The sequence below is a fragment of the Microtus pennsylvanicus genome, chromosome 2 (genome assembly GCF_037038515.1).
Source record: "Microtus pennsylvanicus isolate mMicPen1 chromosome 2, mMicPen1.hap1, whole genome shotgun sequence".
Classification (NCBI taxonomy): Eukaryota; Metazoa; Chordata; class Mammalia; order Rodentia; family Cricetidae; genus Microtus; species Microtus pennsylvanicus.
In genome coordinates, this window is record NC_134580.1 from 65,675,129 (window position 1) to 65,688,773 (window position 13,645).

Consider the following 13,645-nt stretch of genomic DNA (forward strand, 5'->3'; position numbering starts at 1 on the left):
AAGACAATAAGAAGGAGCTGAGTGGACAAGGCCAGTGACAAGGCTTTGCTGCCCTTAGGCAGAAGTTTGGGAGACCAAGGGCAGCTGAGATTCATCCAAAAGCCCAGTTCTTAGTCTATCAAGTTATGTAATGAAGATACAGTTGGTATCGTTTAGTTACACATGAAGTCATTTCTGTGTGCCATATTTTGAATTTCTCAACAGCTCTTCCCTTGTTGTGAGACAGGCGAGGACACAGGACAGAAAGTAGGTGGCAGAGAGAGAGTGACGGTGGCTCAGTGTCCCTGAGTGCTCAGTGTCCTTACTGGTGACAGAGTGACGGTGGCTCACTGTCCCTGACTGCTCACTGTCCCTGACTGCTCACTGTCCCTGACTGCTCACTGTCCCTGACTGCTCACTGTCCCTGACTGCTCACTGTCCCTGACTGCTCACTGTCCTTACTAGTGACAGAGTGACGGTGGCTCACTGTCCCTGACTGCTCACTGTCTCTGACTGCTCACTGTCCCTGACTGCTCACTGTCCCTGACTGCTCACTGTCCCTGACTGCTCACTGTCCCTGACTGCTCACTGTCCCTGACTGCTCACTGTCCTTACTAGTGACAGAGTGACGGTGGCTCACTGTCCCTGACTGCTCACTGTCCCTGACTGCTCACTGTCCCTGACTGCTCACTGTCCCTGACTGCTCACTGTCCTTACTAGTGACAGAGTGACGGTGGCTCACTGTCCCTGACTGCTCACTGTCTCTGACTGCTCACTGTCCCTGACTGCTCACTGTCCCTGACTGCTCACTGTCCCTGACTGCTCACTGTCCCTGACTGCTCACTGTCCCTGACTGCTCAGTGTCCCTGACTGCTCAGTGTCCTTACTGGTGACAGAGTGACGGTGGCTCAGTGTCCCTGAGTGCTCAGTGTCCCTGACTGCTCACTGTCCCTGACTGCTCACTGTCCCTGAGTGCTCAGTGTCCCTGACTGCTCACTGTCCCTGACTGCTCACTGTCCCTGACTGCTCACTGTCCCTGACTGCTCACTCTCCCTGACTGCTCACTGTCCCTGACTGCTCAGTGTCCCTGACTGCTCAGTGTCCTTACTGGTGACAGAGTGACGGTGGCTCAGTGTCCCTGACTGCTCAGTGTCCTTACTGGTGACAGAGTGACGGTGGCTCACTGTCCCTGAGTGCTCAGTGTCCCTGACTGCTCACTGTCCCTGAGTGCTCAGTGTCCCTGACTGCTCACTGTCCCTGACTGCTCACTGTCCCTGACTGCTCACTGTCCCTGACTGTTCACTGTCCCTGACTGCTCACTGTCCCTGACTGCTCACTGTCCCTGACTGCTCACTGTCCCTGACTGCTCACTGTCCCTGACTGCTCATTGTCCCTGACTGCTCAGTGTCCTTACTGGTGACAGAGTGACGGTGGCTCACTGTCCCTGACTGCTCAGTGTCCTTACTGGTGATGCCTGGCTCTCTTGGGCCTTATTGTCCACCCCTTTTAAAGAGCATGTTGAAAAGAATTTTAATTTTAAATACAGAGACATCAATAAGAAAAAAAGATGACACATTAGCACAACACAAATCATTTCCAATTTAAAATCTAGGAAAGGCCTACAATGGCCTACCCCGTCTGCCCACTCCTAGCTTTCTCTCACCCATTTGGGCTACTGACTCTCTTTTATCTATCCAGGATTAAGGTTTTCATTTAAATTCATCAAATCCTGGCAAGTGGGATATTTGTTTCAATATGTGAAAAAAATCTTCCCTTCCTTTTAACTATCAGGTGAATTGTCAGTATTTAGGTATGCAGTCAGAGTCCAGTCGAAATGATACGGGGGAATCAGGGAGACCTCTATAGTCAGACTTTCACTTAAATCATGTCTGTTTGGATAACCGCAAAATATGTAATTTTTATGTAGCAGTTGATTCGATCATATTATTTTACCTGATGTACTAGGTGGATGAGTGAGGGGGGATGTTCTGGAAGTCAGGTTCACACATGACACTCTATACTAAAGAGGCTCAATTAAGATCATACCTCACGTTAGCCTCCTGATTTGCATATGAAAAGACCCAGCTATGGATGTAGTAGACTGTTTGTGTGGCAGATTATGAGGAAGCGTTTCTTCTTTCTGCCATCCAGACACCCTTTCGTTATTTTGTAGGCAGGAAAGCTCTTGTGGCCATTAATTATATCTACTCAAAACTGGAACGAGTAGAGATGGATTGGCAATAAAATAGGATGAAGCAGAAAATCGTGCAGAATCTCTCGCCAGCTGAAAGAGCTGATAAAGGGCGGACTTGCAAACATCTGTGCAAGGAATCTATCCGGCCAGTGTAGGGAGAATGGAGCTGTCTTTAAGAACACAGCCCACTTTTCAGATCCATCTTGTTCAGGGTCTTCCTCTCATTCCATAAGAGCATGGCCTATGTCTTCTCATGCCTTAAATCACTGCCCATCTTCATCAATGTTTTCTGGGGTGTCTGACTGTCTGATAACACTGAAGGAGGTCCATCATAGTCAAGGCAAACGTTTCAGTTCTCAAACGGTCTACCAATTAAAATCATGTAAAAAGAGGGATGTCTAGAACTCAGTGGTTGACAGCCTGCTTCTACTGATCTAAGTGAGCCCAGGCATTCACTTTTGTTTTGAAAATTTGTAGCTTTTCCTATCTAGTCTAATGTATGGCCAGGGTAAAAACTGAGTGCACTCAATGGCTGTGTGGACACTCTGGGGAAAGCTGTTTGCTTTTCTAGAATGGTGCTTACTTTAGCTGTGAAGGCCTCAGACCTTGTCCCATTTGGGAGGAATACCAGAGAGAGGAGGCCTGACGTGTTGAGTTCGTTATTCTGTCTGAACAAGTGTTCCACTCTTGCTGAATTTAGGGGTGAAATCAGAGAGTGGGCCGAGCAGCCATTTCCCCTAGGATTTCCAGGTTGCAGGAGGCTATTGCTGTGATTTCCAGAGGCTTTTGGTTCCTGTGCTGGGTGGAGATACTGTTGGAGAACAAGATCTTGTTTCTTGTGGGTAAGCCTGGCTGGGTTTGCAAAGAAAACTGTTTTTTCTTCCTTCAGACTTCGGTCAGCTTATTTTTAACTGACTGACTTGCATATTATGATTATATTTTCTTACATTTCATCCTAAATTGGTTGAGCTTGGTATTACCATCCCTGATGCAAGAGAATGTGCTTTTGATATTTGGTCCTAAAAAATTAAGCAATCTCAGTCCTACATCAGAATCCAGCAGAAGAAGCATCACACATCAAAAAACACCATTTCCGGAACCTGATAGCCCTTAGACATTTCTGAGTTGGAAAGAACTCCAACCTCCTTTTTTTGATGCACATCCCTTATTACCAGCAACCTGCAGCAAATCTCTGGCATTCACACAAATGACACAGCTACAAATTTGACCAGGAAGCTTAGGGATTAAAGAAGAACAACATATGAGCACGTAGAAAATGTGCCTTGTATTTCATTTGAACAAATAGAAAAATAGATTAATGAAACATTGTGGTGTGTGTGTGGGGGGGGTGTTGTTTAATGTGTGTATATGAGAATGTATAGATGGATGTGCTTGGAGGCCAGAGCCCAACATTGGGAGTTATTGACTTAACCCAACCTCAGAAGCTATCCACTGTGTTTTTGAGATGCTGTTTCTCAATATGACCTAGGATTACTGAGTATGTGAGATTGGCTGCCTTGTGCGGTATAGGGATCCTCCTGTTTCTGCTGCCCAACACTGAGCCTACAGGTGCATGCCACCATATCTGGTTTTGTACATCGATGCTGGGGACCAAACTTGGGCGTTCATGCTTGTATGAGCTTGTGTGTACTATCTGGGCTCAGGTCAGTAAATAGTAAGGGGAAAAACGAAACCAGGCAAATTAGAAAGAAACAGATTATAGTTCTAAAATGCAGTGCAAGGTAGAAATAAGATAAGGATCTGGGGCTGCAATAGGCTAAGAGCTGGCTGAACACAAGCTGTGCAAAAAGCAGTTCCAGGTGCTTATGCAATAGTTGTGTACGGCTTTTTTTTCCTACTCTGAACCTGCTGCTGGAATCTTTCTTCACATCTTTTTTCATAACCTTCTCAGTGGAGCATATGTGCCCTCCCCACGGGGGCTCTATTTGTCCTGCCAAATCCCATTCTGAAAATTAGCTTTTCAGATGGAAGCTTTTAGGGGACACAAACCAGGCTGAGAATTAAGGAGTGTCCTAGAAGAAGGGCCCTTGTTAGGAAGCTGAAGTAAATCCGAGGAGCCCTGCCGAGCTGGCTTGAGCCAGTTGAGGTGTTCAGTCTCTCCAGACAGGATTGAAGCTGTGTGTACTAAGCTGACGCAAATTGCCCATGACAACTACAGTCTAATCATTGCACCAAGAACAAGACGCACCGACAGCAGCAGAATTCTCAAACTCACACTGTTAGAAGCAAGTGGTGATTAGGGAAGTTCCTCCCATGTTCTCATTCTTGGTTTCATGTGTCGGGTTTTTAATAGTCTGCTGTCACCACTAAATTCCCAGATATTTTTCTTGTGAAAGATAAACTAAGTTTAGCCTTGACTACTTTTACTGTTCACACACATAAAACATAGTTTTCTTGTGAAATTCTCATAGAGACCCTTGTCTTGAGTATTGCATTTTTTGCATCCTGTATTTTTGGAACCTTATAAGAAGCTGGTTGTATCTGCCTCCCAGAACCATTTCCTCTTATTGTTTATACTAAACCCGTTTCACTCAAAGGAAACAGTCTCTTTCATCTCTAACCCAGTGCGTCAGTGAGATTAATCACTGTACTCTGTACCAAGGTGTTCCACCACCAGGCCTGGTCCCTGCCCTTCCTCAGTGGCTGGATCAGCTGGGTTCTTCAAAGAGACTGTCTGGATCTTTGGTTTGTGGTTGGCACCCTTGGGAAAGAGATCCTTTCATGAATATAGAATTGCTAAGCTTTAAGAATCTCAGCTTGGGTGTTCCAATAGCCATGAGGTTAAGAATGAGGTCAACCAAGAATTGATCCTGGCTATGTAAGCATTGGTGTTGTTTTCTTCTGGGACATATTTCAGCAAAAGTGAATACATCACTGTTATCCAGGTAAACTAAGATGCTCCTATTAATGTGGGATTCCCCTCTTTATGGTGTGAATATGTTTTACTACCACTAGTTAATAAAAGAGTCTGCTTCAGCCTGTAGCAGGGCAGAATATAGCCAGGCTGAAAGAGATAAAAAATATAAAGAGAGTAGGTGGAGTCAGAGAGAAGCCATGTAGACACTGCAGGAGACAGATGCAGGATGCCAGACAGAAACATACTGGTAGACCACAACTACGTGGCGATATACAGATTAATAGAAATGGGTTAATTTAAGATATAAGAGCTAGCCAATAAGAATCGTGAGGTTAAAATAGGCCAAGCTGTAATAATACAGTTTCTATGTGATTGTTTGGGGTCTGGGTAGCCAGGAAATGAATGAGCATCCTTTTGACTACATCCTATCACAAGGTTTATTAAATCAATTTAAAAGGCATGACAAGAAGTGAGAAGAATCAGATGGGATAAGTTAATGCATCTAAGATAAGGATGCAAATGAAGTGGCCGACACCCACTGTGTGGTTAAGGGTTAACTCAAGGGTTTGGAGCATTCACAGAAAGGGCTGGTTCCTGACTCAGCTTCTGGAAACTAGCCCTGCAGTCCATGAAATAGTTTGTCTGGAGTGCGTGTTCTTGTTTACCTGTTTTTGCTTCCAGTGTGAATGAGATGGCCCATATTTGGCCACATGTTATCAATTTAATCTCTTAGAGACCAGAGTATGAGTCGCTAAAATAAAGTATCCAGATGTTTCCTGTGACTTTATCCCAACAGTTCAGTCTGCTAGGGAAGTGCCAGCCAGGTTCTTCTATTCTGAGCCTGCAAATGAAGCTCTTCACCCAAGACTTTTGAAAAAGGGATTTATTTGGGAAGGAGGAGTCTAGGAGAGTGACTGCCTCTGCCAGGGTGATGAAGGATAGGTAGCCTCCAAATGAATAGGCAAAGGGGCTTATTTATATAGGGCTTTCCCAGGGAGAAGTTTTTCTACTCAGGGATTGTTAATTTAATTTTTAGGGGCAAATATGGTTCTGATTTCAGGACCAAACTGTGATTCTTTCCTGGTCCTTTTTAGCCTTTTGGCTCTTAGGGTCATGGTGTATCTTTTCACTGGTTCTGATTCTAGGGACAAAGTGTCCTCCTAGGTACTTCTCCAGCATCATGTCTGCCTGTGTGCTCCCAGCCATGATGATAATGGACTAAACCTCTGAACTGTAAACCAGCTCCAATGAAACGTTTTTAAGAGTTGCATGGTCATGGTGTCTCTTCACAGCAATAAAACACTGACTATGACACTTTGTTAACTACAAACATATTCATAATTAAATATTACCAAAGTATTTTTTGATGACGTAAGTCACAGCTGTGTTGTTAATTTTATTTATTTTTAATTGCTATGCCTCTCCAAAATTCATGTATTGAAACACAGCAATGTGCTAGAATTAAGAAGCAAGATTTTAGGAGGTGATTAAAGGATGGAGGTGGAACCCTAGTGAATGGGTTTAAGAGTTTTGTGACAGAGGTTTCACACAGCATTGAGCTGCCATGTCCTTTTACCTTTGACATGTTAGAATGCCATAGCAAAGTGCCATCCCGAAAGCAAAGATCAGCTTCACTATCCAGTGTTGTCAAATTTTTGTTCTTTTTAGATTACTTAGTTTGTAGTGTTTCACTATAGCAACACAAAACAGACCGAAACAACCCTTCAGTGTTATAGTACTTTAAGAAACTCAGTACTGGAAATTATGGGTCCAATACACACAACTCTTTATTCCTGGGGTCATGATAACTGTCTCCCCAGTTTCTCAGACCCTATTCCTTGTTCCTGTTGGATAACAGCAGTCTTTTAATAAGTCTGCTAAGCTCTAGGTATTGTTCTTACCATTTCATAAATTAATGCTTTATAAGAACATGATGATATAGGGGCAATTTTTAATTTCACTTTTGCAGCACAAAGGGTAGATAATTTTGCTACTATAACTTGACTCATACCGATATAGTGACAATGGAATGGTAGGAGTCAGAACCAAAACCCAGAAAGCTGACTCCAGAACCAATGTGCTCTTGGTCACTGTCCTCTGCTGACCTCTAGAATGATAGCCTACCATATCTGTACAGTCCTTGGCTGAATTCAAGTGGAAATGGGTTACAAATATTTAGAAGTCAAAAACAGTTAAGCTGATCGTGGCTAAGAAACTAAAGATTGAAGGTGGAAATGCATTAATTTTTATTAATCCGTGACAAGACCTTTATTTAGTATCATGTTACATAATTACCTTACTTGCCCCATGGGCTTAAAGAGCAGAAATTCAAAGAGATAGAGTTGTATTCATTACCAACACAGCAAAGTAGGTGCTCTTAGAGATGGTTCAGTTGGATTGCATTGTGAGAGAAAGTTACTTACAGATCTTGAAAACATGTAATACAAATGAGGGATTAACACAGCAAGGCCTCATGTGTCTTATAAGTGCACACTCACTGTGAAGTGGGAACTTTAAACTATGTGAGAAGTTTAGGGGCTGGGTGAGATAGAACAAGCAAGGTACCTTGCTCAGAAACACACAAAGATGGACATTTGAACATTTCTTCCTAGCTCTGAACCTTTGTTTATTGCCTGTTTTTTTGAGTTTATGTATTTTTCTGCATGTGGCTATGCACATGAGTGTAGTTAACACTAGAAGCCAGGGGAGGGAGTTCAAGTCCCTGAAGCTGGGGTTGCAGGTGGTTGTGAGGCAAGAAACTCCAGTACTCTGTAGGAAGAGGGCTCCCTTAACTGCTGGGACAAGTTCCCATGCTCATGTGGAGGGTTCTAATTTCCATAACAGTTTAACAAGTTGGAACCTTGTACTGAGGCAGATTGGAAGAGTAGAAAAGGACCAGTCAGCCAGGGATTTTGAAAACAGTTGCAGGCTCCATTCTCCAGGGACAGCCTTTGAGAACTTATGGGCCTGAATTTTAACACCTGTAGACTACGAGTCCTACCTGTCTCCAGGGTTAGAGACATGGAGGGGTGGCAGAGGCAGGAAGAGCATACTTTGTACCATGCTGGGATAGAGTCAATACTCATTTTGTGTTGGTGAGATTTGAAATATATGTGCATTTGCACTGGGAAGGTAAACACCTATAGATGTCCATCCTGAGTAACCATTTGTTCTCAATATGTTGAACGTTAGAGGTAGGGTTGGAAATTGAGTTTCTGGCTCAAAACTAAAACTAAAAAATGCCAAACCAAAACAAAACCCCCCACAAAACTCTGTTTTCACGGGTTTCTAAAAGAGAAACTCATATGGTTTCTTAGAAGTCAAGTGCTTCTGGACATGTTTTGAAGCACCGTTGAACAAAGATTATCTGGGAGGTAAGAAGCTGTACAATGCTGTCCACACCACTTTACTAACCCAGAGAGCGCAGACACCCAGTTGACAGTTGGAATTTTCATCAAGTTCCCAATTTTATAGAGTAAGAGGTTTTGTTGAATGCTGCCAGTGCATCTTACCCCTGGTCCCTTCTCCTGACAGTAGTTAATGAATCCCCACGGACAATAATCCCCAAAGCCAATGAACTCACACACAACAGTGATTTTGGTCCCCACATGAACACAAATCCTGCAAAAGGTTTCAGATGCTCCCATTAAGCCCCTGACCTGGGAGCGGGCTACTGCCACCCAGCAAGACCTCCTGATAAGCCTCCTCACTGGAAACCACTGCAGCAGCTCCTCAGTGCAGGCCATTGAGTTCTCTTTGTAATTAGCCCCTCTCTTTATACTTAATGGTGCTTACAGCTCGCCTCTAATGTGGGGCAGCCAGTAATTTACCCTGAGGGCCGCTTTCCACATGTGAAAGCAAAGACTTTGTAAGTCTTTCAGCAGCACTGTGGTTGTTGGAAAGTTGCTTAGAAAGCTAATGGGAAAGGCCTTCAAGACTGAAATACCCCGCGGGATTTGATTCCCTTCTTCCCATTTATTCATTTATTTCGGCAACATATCTGAGTTCATTTGCAGTAAGAGGGTTCGTGATTTCAGCCATGTTCTCCCACGTGCCCAGGAATATCCGACTAGGAGTGGCGAGAGACTCAGAGTTCAGAGAACGTGACACAAAAATTACATTGCCTGAAAAGCCTTCAAAAGCTGAGAAGCTTTGCTTTCTACCTGCAAAATGCAGGGACACACTTACTAACGTTTAAAGGGAAAAGCTCAGACTGTTAAACAGACAAACTACTAACAAAGAACTCCCAAAGAAAGAGCAAAGACAAACAAACATACACACAAAAAACAAAAGTCTCCAAGATCCAGACATGAGAGTGAGTGCGTCATCATCCAGCTCCGTTGCAGTGGTGGAGATGATCATGCTAAGCAGAAGCTGGTTAATTTTTGCTGCTAATTAAGGACATAGGGGACTGAAGTACTTACCTGTCCTGAGGTAGTGAAGGCACAGAGCGTGTAGCCATGTGATCTAGCCAAGCATAGCAAATGCTTGTGTATAGCTATCTCCCCAGGGCCAGTCTTGTGTGGCCTGCAGACCAGATTGGTTCCATGTGCAGCTGATGTTACATATTCTTATTGCACAGCATTACAGCTTTAAGAGATCTCTCATCTGCAGTCGGTTTCTATTTGAGTATCTCCTCTATCTAGGTAGTTCCTATGTATAAATCTTGCAGCCATGTCAAACTTGAGGGTAGGAGAGAGATTCACCCAGTGAACATGCCCAGGCTCTTGCCATGTGTGAGGCTCTAGGTACAAGAATATCCATGGACTCGTAAACTTCATGGTCTGATGGTGCCGGACACCCCCCTCTCCCCCCGTGTCTGCGCCCTGTGCGCTGGCACCCAGTTCCCGACCTTCGGGCAAGGGGGCTGGAGGTTAAAATACACAGACACAATAGACAGAGAGACAGCGACACGGGCCATCCTTGAATTCCCCAAGAATGCCCCCTTTATTGTGTTCAGGGGCAGATTATATAGAGATAGCCACGCCCCAGCCAAACCCACCAGAAACCACTCTCCTGCCATCAGGAACTCCTGAAGGTCTCATGCTCAGAGCAGCTGTAGGCACTCAGATCAGGGGATTACAAGAAATTCAGGATCTGGGCTCTCACTGTTCCCAACAAGCCAGTCTAGCCAAATCTGTTAGCTCAAGTTCAATGGACAATCTTATCTCAAAAATAAGGTAGAGAGTGGTAGATTAAGACACTAAAGGAACTCTGGTCTACTCATGCATACCCAATCTCCTATATATGTGTACACATATGTGAACATCTATACAAGTATATAGCCCATACTCAGAACAAAATTGTTTTTAAAAAGTAGTCTTCCATTCTGCCATATGAACATGTAAAGATGAAGGACACCAGACGCTTATCTAAACATTTTGTGAAATCACTAATGTGCAGAAGGTGTTTCTTAGAGGTTTGAGCCATGGTACTTTCATGTAGTCAGCTTGCCATGTGACCTCTGATCAAGCCAGTGTCCTGATCTGTGCATACACCTCCCAATTACCTCCCAAAGGGATTCACGAAGGAAGAGGAGACCAGCCATTTTCTGAGAGGGAGTCATTGGCCCTAGAGGGTTGTTGATGATGTTTATTAGTTACTACTGTGGCAAAAGCTTCTGCCCGGAGTTCAGTGTTCACGTCACACAGCAATAGCGTTGCATCATTGTAAGGACAAGAAAGGCTGTCACCCCTCAGGAGACTCATACAGTGCTTCCTGGGGTGCTCCATTCAGAGCTGGAGCTCCAGTCATGGGTACCTGTGTCTCCTCCTGTCTGCTACTCTGCTGTGTACCTTCCAAGTTCAGGTCATAGCCCATGTCTTTGACTGGCACTACATTCTGTTTCTCATGCTACTTCTGGTCACAACCTGTTAGCCAGAATGTGAACACCTTGAAGGTAGATAACAAAGTGGAGCAGCAGAACTTACTCTTCACTCTAGCTGAAAGCGAAGTTTCTGTTACCATACCAAAAGGTAGATTTGTGAAAGACACATCGAGCGCTCTCTATCCAGCACTCAACAGGACTCAGGTCAAATGTCATTTTCCAGTCTGTATCCTCTGTCATCTATAGTAATCCTTCCCCACCCACGCTCTCTTACAGAGCTGTTTAGTTTTATAGTCTCTTTCCATGACCAGAACAAAGACTCTAGGGTGCTGTTCTCTTTTTTGTTTTGCTGCTGTTTGTTGTACTCCCAGGCTTCACAGTGACTAGCACACAGTGGGGACGAATAAGGAAGCCAAAATGGCATTGTGACTAAGCATAAGGCCCCTGGGCACACAGTCTTGGGCCTACTTCAAATTGAAAATATGATTTTGGGCAAGTGACTCACTCTATCTCTGTTTTGACTTTATTGTTTACAAAAAATGGAGTAATGGGGAATGCATATACTATATATACTACATTGTATACATATATGAAATTCACAATAATAATTGAAAATATTCTAAAGTAGAGGGATCGAGGAGCACTAAAGGAGTTAATATGTGTGGTGTGCTTACTTCTTTGACTGTGGGATAGCAAACACTCAATAAATGTTAGCTTTCACGAACGGCTGTGGTTGTAATTATTTTTGCTACTCATTGATACACATCTAGCCTGGAGATTGAAAGTGCCTAGGGGGAGGTTTAATGGATAAACTGGAACTAATCCCACAAAGTGGGGAGCATAGTGAGCATAAATACAGGGACCACATGTACAAAGGGGGGGAGGAGGCATGTTGGAGAACTGAAAATAAAGAAACAAGCCACAGTGAAACAATGTAGTCTGAGTAAGGAAAGTAACAGAACTGAGAGTACAGCAGGTCTTCTATACTGTGAACACTATCCCCAACTGCAAGGGAACCCATTACAGGATCCCAAGCCCTGACAGATTTGTAATGCATACATAACCTGGTATCAATGGGAAGAGGTAGTTAGCAAAGTATAGCCTCTGTGAGTGGAAAGTCTGTTGTATGCCTTCCTTCCTTCCTTCCTTCCTTCCTTCCTTCCTTCCTTCCTTCCTTCCTTCCTTCCTTCCTTCCTTCCTTCCTTCCCTTTATTTCTGTGTCTGGACAGGCAAGCCTTTGTATGAGTATTTCCAAACCTAAGCCTTCTGCTAATATCTTGAGGCTCTGGGTAGGGAGAGCTGAGCTCTTAGGCCTACCCTGCTTGCTTTTCCTTTTCTTCTTTTCTACAAGAGGAGAAACTTTAAAATATGCTTAAATAATTTTAAATTATCAAGAGAGAAACAACAGTTAAACCATGGATGTTTTAGTATATTGCTTTGCCAAATTTATATTTAGAGTTACTGAAAGAAAAATATTAAAAATAGTAATTTTTTAGGGCTGGGGATTAAGCTCAGTTGATAGAGAGCTTCCTGAGTGTGCGTGAGGGCTTGAGTTCAATTCCCAGCACTGTATAAAAAAATAGTTGATTTTAATAATTGTTTCTCAAGCCTGGATAGCCTATTGATGGGCAAGACTGTTTGATTCAATAATAAAGATATATACAATTTGCAACTCATTGCTTATATTTTTTATAGGACCTGTTTTTCCTATTTTTATTTTAACAGTTGTGAACTTTTCCCACACAATTTGCATTCTATTGACAACAATGCTCTAATGGATTTATATTCAAATACTTCAATCTGAATATATGAAATGAAAGCATACAGTAAAGCAAGTGTAAAATATTCTATATATGTTTTATGGAAGGTTATATTTTGAATATTTTATTTATATTTTGAGAGAACCTCATACTGGACTGGTCTGAAACTTTCTGCATAGCCTTGAACCTGTGGTAACCCTCCTGCTTCAGCTTCTTCTTCTTCTTTTTTTTTTTTGCTTAAAGGTATTTGTGTGTGGTTTTTTACATTTTATTTTCTTTCTTTCTTTCTTTCTTTCTTTCTTTCTTTCTTTCTTTCTTTCTTTCTTTCTTTCTTTCTTTCTTTCTTTCTTTCTTTATTAAAGATGTCTGTCTCTTCCCCGCCACTGCCTCCCAATTCCCTCCCCCTCCCCCAATTAAGTCCCTCCCCCCTCAGCCCGAAAAGCAATCAGGGTTCCCTGCCCCGTGGGAAGTTCAAGGAACCCCCACCTCCAACCCGGTCTAGTAAGTTGAGCATCCAAACTGCCTAGGCTCCCACAAAGCCAGTGCGTGCAGTAGGATCAGAAACCCATTGCCATTATTCTTGAGTTCTCAGTAGTCCTCTTTGTCCGCTATGTTCAGAGAGTCCGGTTTTATCCCAGGCTTTTCCAGACCCAGGCCAGCTGGCCTTGGTGAGTTCCCAATAGAACATCCCCATTGTCTCAGTGTGTGGGTGCACCCCTTGCGGTCCTGAGTTCCTTGCTCGTGCTCTCTCTCCTTCTGCTCCTGATTTGGACCTTGAGATTTCAGTCCTGTGCTCCAATGTGGGTCTCTGTCTCTGTCTCCTTTCATCGCCTGATGAAGGTTAATATTCAGGAGGATGCCTATATGTTTTTCTTTGGGTTCTCCTTATTTAGCTTCTCTAGGATCACTAATTATAGGCTCAATGTCCTTGGTTTATGGCTAGAAACCAAATATGAATGAGTACATCCCATGTTCCTCTTTTGGGGTCTGGCTTACCTCACTCAGGA